We start from the raw sequence: 7,558 nt of genomic DNA on the forward strand, positions 1-7,558 counted from the left end.
CCCGGCAGATTAGTGTCGAGGTCCGGTATGCCGGCCAGCCTGTGGATGGTTTCTAAGGCGGTTTTCCATCTGCCTCGGCGAATGCGGGCTGGTTCCCCTTATTCCGCCTCAGTTCCACTATGTCGGCGATTGCTACGCAAACACTGTCTCCATGTACGCGTACACTATAATAACTCTACCACGCAAACATTGGGGTTACACTCGTCTGGAATGAGACGTTCCCGGGGGAGAGGGGGGGGGGTCTACTTGGGACCGAACCACACAATAATCCTGGGTTCGTTGTGGGGCGGCAGTGGGGTGAGTGGACTGCTGTAGCCTGTTGTGTTGTGTACCACTGAGGGCTACGGTGGAGACGAAGCCTCTCCGCCTTTTCTAGGTCTCCAGTTCAATACATACATACATACATACATACATACAAATGTCTCATGTGTGCTACAAGTATTTCTTCGTAATTTTCTTCAAATGTTGGTTTGAAGAAGCCCATCTGAGGTGTCACAGATGCCCGCTTATTCCCTACAATTATTTTTGATCTCCTTCGTAGTGTATTTTAAGGTACATTAAAACGGTCGGCAGCAACATTTTCGGTCATTTCGCTTTCCAGACCAATCGAAACCGCTTGCTTCATTGCAGTCTCAGATCACTCCGCTCGATTCTCGCCACTATCGTCTCCTGAAAACGAAAAAATAAAAAAGGTTACTGATATGGCCCATACCACACGACTCTGATATACTGCATACACCACCACTGGCATTGCACATTAAAACATGCCAGAAACAGAAAATGACTTGAGCGTGCGGAATTGAATTATGTCGATACAATCTGCAATACACTATTTAAAATACATTGTAAGACCAAAAAAGAGACGCACCACAATGAAATTATCCAAATGGAATGGAAATCGGTAGATATGATATAAATGTACAAACAAATACAATTTCAGAAAAATTGAAGGATTAATTCAAGACAAAGAGCTTCACAAATTAAGAAGTCAATAACGCGTTGGTCCGCCTCTGGCTCTCATGCAAGCAGTTATTCGCCTCGGCGTTGATTGACAGAGCTGTCGGACGTACTCTTTAGGGACATTGTGCCAGATTCTGTCAAACTGGTGCGTTAGATCGTCAGAATCCTGAGTTGGTTGGTGGACTGTGACCATAATGCTCCAAACGTTCTCAACTGGAGAGGGAACCGGCGACCTTGATGACAAAGGCGACGTTTGGCAAGCACGAAGACAAGCAGTAGAAACTCTCGCCGTTCGCGGGTGGGCATTATCTTGCTGAAATGTAAGCCCAGACTGGCCTGCCTTGAAGGGAAACAAAACGAAGCGTAGGTTATCGTCGCCGTACCACTGTTCTGCAAGGTTGCCGCGAATGGCAACACAACGGGTCTTCCTATGAAAAGAAATGGCACCCCAGACCATCCCTTCCGGTCGTCAGGCTGTATGGGTAGTCAGGTTGGTATCCTAGCGCTGTTGAGGGCGTCTCCAGCCGCGCCTTCGCTGGTCATCCGGGCTCAGTTCGAAGCGGAACTCATCAAGATAGTTCTACTACAACCAATGAGATACCAGGCCGAATGTGCGTGAAAACTCTGACAACATGCTTTTTGGTGTACAGATGTCAACTGTAGCCGGCGCAAGGGGTGCCGTGAGTTCTGCCCCCTTTCTTTGAGCACTTTATTACTGGTCCTTGCGGTTATTAAACACGTCAGATAGATGACAATGATGAATCTGTGGCTCTGAGCGCGTCTCTGAAGACTCCTCGGTCCCCTCATTCTGTCGTCCGTCTAGAGCGACCACTTCCTTCTTGACGCTGTGTTCGACCGTGGTTCACCCATTCATGCCAAAATCGTCGAATAGTGGCGTCACTCCTGTTCAAAAGTCGTGAGATTCACCGATTACTCCAATCGACTTCTTAGTGTCCAACTATACGTCCTGTTTCAAATGCTGACATCTGTGTACGTTGTTCACGGGCCTGTCTGCATGGCCTAGCTACTGTCCAACTGAGTTAACAGAATGAAATCTGCAAAGACTTTATGCCCTAGCATCCTCATGTGCCCTCTTTACTATCTTCCCCAGCTGCATGCTGAGTTGCGCTGCAGCGTCACGCATTCATCCATCGGCCTCCTAAGTTTCCAATCTTGTATTTTCTGCTGATACCTGTTTGAGTATCAACTTGTGCCAATTCGTGTAACTCCTTCTTGGTGCAGTTTTTTTTCTTAGAGTGTATTAATACCAGTATGATAATATTACTTCTTGCCTTTAAAAGTACGAAGATTATTCGGAAAGTAAGGAACGATCGGTCGCGAAATGGAAACCACACTGAAAATCCGATAGTATGTCCGTTGATCGCGTTACGTCGTTCTTTGTAGTTCCGAGCACACATGGAGCACATAAAGATACCTAGAACAATAGTGTTCCCCGCCAAGTGCGAGATCCTGGTGAGAAATTTCGCCTGAAGCTATGCAGCCAACATTACATAACTGTCGTGCGTTTTCTTCTTCAAGACAATTCTCAGCCGCATTCTGCAGGGGAAACGAAGATGTTTCTGCATCGTTTTAAATTGGAAATGTTTGATTGCCCACAATACAGCCCGTAATTGTCTCCCTATGAGTTTCATCCCTCCTCACATGAACCGCTAGCTATGAAGACAACATTTTGGCACAATCAACGAGCTGTAGGCCAATATAGAGAATTGGCGGAAAGCACTGGCGGCTGCCTTCTATAACGAGGGTTTTGGAAAATTGGTACAACGCTACGACAAACGTCTGAGTCGGATCGGTGACTATGGAGATAAGTAGCTGGAAGTTGTATGTAACTGTTGCAAATAAAACAGTTCTGATTTTCACTGTGGTTTCCATTTCGCGACCTATCGTTCCTTACTTTCTGAATAGCCCTCGTATAAACCGGTGCTGATAATTACACCTATCACCAGCTTCGACACTCAAAAGCAAATAAAATTTATTAATCATGCGAACAACAACTACATCACTTGAGTTCCAGAAAATGCCAAAGTGATGCCTGCGTTTTATTACAAGCACTGCATGCTTCCGCCGTTTTGTGTATAATCCGATTAATATCAAACGTTCCATCCCACCCGCCGACCATACTATCTGTCGTTCCACTACATATCCTTAGCTTCCGGGACGGTGCAAGAGGCCTGGCTTGCGACGCCTATGATCAGATATCACATCAACATAAAATGGGTCTGCATAGCAACTTTTTTCATAGATGTAGACAGTTTCATGAAGATAAAATGGTTCAAATGCTTCTGAACACTATGGGACTTAACTTCTGAGGTCATCAGTCCCCTAGAACTTAGAACTACTTAAACCTAACCAACCTAAGGACACCACACACATCCATGCTCGAGACAGGATTCGAATCTGCGACCGGAGCGGTCGTACGGTTCCAGACTGAAGCGCCACACCGGACGGCTTCATGAAGATAATGCGGGTAAAAATATCGTACAGTCTGTTTCTTGGATTTCAAAATTACATCTGGAATTAACTATGTCACACATTGGCTTGTTTACAACCAAGATGTCTTGTGCTGTTCTTTCCCAATATCATCGAGCGAGGTAGCATTTTGATTAAGACATCCCATCGGTGCTGATATCCTGGAAGAAATCTCCGTCCACCCAACCTGATTTCGATTTTCCGTCGTTTCGATAAGTTACTTGATAATGATGCTGGGGTGATTCCTTCGACACGTCGATGGTCTTCGTCCCTTTTTGTCCATGTTCTGCCGAGATTGCATTCTTGTAATATCCCATGGCGCATTGTTAAAGCTGCAAGAGAGCTTCGCATTTTTTCCGCTGTAGCGCCACACGACGGAGCTGACCGAGCTTCTCGCTAGCAGCGGCAGATGGCACGCGGGCAGATTTAGGGGGGGAACCTTCTCAAACCAAGTTTCCCAGGCCCGTAGAGAACTGTGTGGCATCGTACATTCCATTCCATCGGGGCCTCAGTATCTAGAAGTTTCGACATTAGATTGCGATGAGCTTCAATGTGTGGCAATAAGATTACTGACATTTTAGACAAGCACGTTTTAAGTTAAACGTGTGAACACGACTGAAGCAACTATCTTCTTCGTTAGTGCGCCACAATTCAGTATCCGTTGTGGAATGGAAGTTACATAGTGTTCCAGTACGACAACTCACTTCAACTGCGGCAATTTATTTTCAAGTGACACTTAGCAATAACTAATAATTATGTCTACGTGTCTAAATGAGCTGGAAAATTGGCGATATTATTACGTGAGCTTGACCAGTAATAGTATGTTCATTAACACCTCTCTGTAAATTAGGACTCAGATTTTAAGTGTAATAGTAGACATATCGCGTTGCTCTTCAAAAATAAAATGTAACTTCCTGAAATTCATACTCTACGCCATTTGTTAATCTGGTTTGTTAAGGATCTCAGAAAGAGCGACAATAGTGAAAAGTGATTCCGAGGATATTTTTGGAAGCGGTCTGTTTCGTAGGTGAGTTACACATATCAATGTATTCTTCCGCAGTATCTTGGTGGCAGATTTTGGTCATATCTTCTTTACACAAATTCAGTAACCGTGATTCACAAAGAACGTGTGCAAAACTTAAGGACGGTAGTAACTTTCGCCTGATATGTTACTGCCAAGTAACGTAGCTCAATGAAACTTGGACCATACATAGAAAGAACTGCTACAGTACAGTGCAGTATAGTACAGAAGGTAATTGAAAGAAATTTGCAGATGAGCAGAAACGACACTTTTGTTTAAAGACAGTAATTACACTGAAGTCACGGCGATTGCTGATAGTCCTCCTGCACATTACAGAAGGCGGGACATGGTTTTTAATAGTATGTGTGTCTTCACCACTTATGGCATTGCATGCTCTGTAACGTGCTCCCATACTGGTCACAAGGATCGTAAGGCGTTCTTGTGGTAGGGCGTTTCATTCCTCCACCAGCGTAATTGACAACTGCTGGATGGTCTACGGTACATGTGTGCGTCTATCCAACGCGTCCCACACTTGCTCGATGCTATTTACTTCGGATAAACGGTCAGGCCAGTCCACTCGCTGAATATCTATTAGTTCTAAGAGCCGTCCGCAGCTCGTTGTCTAGGGGCTAGCGTTGCTGCCTCTGGACCAGAAAGCTATAAAAAATATCATCTTCTTAGAAAGTGCTAAAAGCCGGTAACGCAGGAATGAATTTATTTGCCTAAACAGCTACACTACGCAACAAGATTAAACCATCATTTTTTTCGAAACCCTGTAATTGTCTCCCGATGCATAAATGTGGCAGAGATGCGTAAACGTTTCTCTGTAATGATACAAAAGCTTGATGTCTTGCGACGTCACTCCTCGGGCTCGACGACCCTTCGTACAGCAAGATATCGACATGTGCGAAAAAGGCCACAGTTTAACTGTTCATATGAAGTGTAAGGTGTGTTAATGATGTCACATTGGCACCAAATTTCACTAAAATTCTTCCCAGCGTCAGCGTGGACGGGTCACACAATAAGAAGCTCTTCACACTCCCTACCTGGTAGCATAAAGGGCGTCAATGAAACCACCCTTTTCCCTTATGCATTGATTCCCCCGCAATTCGCGGTCGAAAACGACACTTCACACTGAGGTGAGCAACAGGAAGAAGTTCTTCAGAGCCTTTGACACTGCCGACACCCTCGGACGTTTCATCCCTTCTCTAAGGACACTGTGGGGCTGCAACCCCATTAAACGTGATCTGGCCCCTCGGGTGGGCAGCGTGACGGCAACTTTTGCTCTGGTATTAAGACTGAAACCACTAGGGAAAGTTCACAATCATGCGACAAAATTTGAACATGTTTCATGCCAGGAATTGGGTACTTATTGCATTTTCATCCCTTCTCTTTCGCTCCCTGTTATTGAGTGATTAGTAGGGGGGAGTGGAGTGGGTTTGGGGGGGGGGGGGATAGGGGACATACAACATTAACATAGAGACTTGCGTGAATAAATCGGCAAAGGGTCTCCCTAAGAGCCCTCCACGCCCTCCCCAGGGGGGAGTGGAGTGGGTTTGGGGGGGGGGGGGGATAGGGGATATACAACATTAACATAGAGACTTGCGTGAATAAATCGGCAAAGGGTCCCCCTAAGAGCCCTCCCCCCCCCCTCTCCCCAGTTCTGGAACACTCTGTGTGCCACCCACGCATCTCAGTTGTGCACGTTACAAATACGAGGGTTGGAACTTAAATAGCGCCAACTATTTACTCACAACTGATATAAAAGTGTTACATGTTTGCACCTGTTACCGTCCTTCAAAGCAGTCACCAGCGTTGTGTAGACCCGTTGCCAGCAAAGTGGAAGGCGTAGTATACCGTTAGCAGAGCCTGTTCTGTTGATGGTGCGAATGGAGCAGTCTACTGCCTGTCGAATATCTGGAACAGTTCTGAAGCGAATGCCACTAAGCCAAAACTGAAACGCCAATCCAACGAATGGCGCCATTATGGGTCACCGCGAAAGTCGAAAGTGCATCTGAGCCCCAGTATGGTTAAAGTTATGGTGATTCTCGTGTACGACTGTGATGGTGTTATCCTAACGCATTACGTTTCTCCACGGCAGACCGTCAATGCACATTGTTACTGTTCGTATTTGGAGCATCACCTGCGACCAGCTCTGCGAAACGAGCGGCGGCACTTTCTGCGCAACCCACCCATCAATTTTCACAACAATGCGCGGGCGCATACAGCGCAAGCTGTGCCCGCTCTGTTCGGTCGATGGGACTGGGAAGTACTGTATCATCCACCATACTCCCCGGACTTAAGTCCTTGTGTCTTTGATTTGTTTCCGAAGATGAAGGAACCACTTCGTGGCATTCGCTTCAGAACTATTCCAGAGATTCGACAGCCAGTGGACCGCGCCATTCGGACCATCAACAGAACAGGTTCTGATAACGGTATACTACGCCTTCCACATCGCTGGCAACGGATTCTACACATCGCTGGTGACTACTTTGAAGGATAGTAACAGGTGCAAACATGTAACTCTTTTGTATCGGTTGGGAATAAATAGTTGCCACTATTTAAGTTCCAACCCTCGTATATAATAAGTCTGAAACTTCGACACACATCCTGCCTTGCTGCTGCTCTGGCGGCTGAAGGCAGACAAATATCACCTGAGGAGTGTCGAAGGGGTTGCCGAGCCATCAGGCGCAAGCGCAGCCACGAGTCTTAATGTGTGTCGAAATTACAGAGGCGTCGTTTGCCGCTTTATTCAAGCACATCTCAATTTTGCAACTCACACGTCACATGAACTTCTGTGTGTGTGGCTATTTTTTTTTTTTTTGCGTGTGTCGACACCTTGCCGTTTGAATCGTCGCTGAACCAGAGGGTGACGTTGCAGGGCGCCGCTCTTACGCACCATTAGAGAGGAAGTTTGTACGCACCTTTGAACCAAATTTCAAACTTATGCGAGCAATGGGCGGTAGTTACGGGCTTTCGAGGAAGTGATCCTTTAATTATTTTGCGCACTGTAATTGCTCGCCGCCTCTGAGTTAGGCTAGCCACATTACACTTGTGCTAGCCGTGTTGTCTCTTACATTAAGCAAC

The sequence above is a fragment of the Schistocerca cancellata genome, chromosome 1, assembly GCF_023864275.1.
Source record: "Schistocerca cancellata isolate TAMUIC-IGC-003103 chromosome 1, iqSchCanc2.1, whole genome shotgun sequence".
In the NCBI taxonomy this organism is placed as follows: domain Eukaryota; kingdom Metazoa; phylum Arthropoda; class Insecta; order Orthoptera; family Acrididae; genus Schistocerca; species Schistocerca cancellata.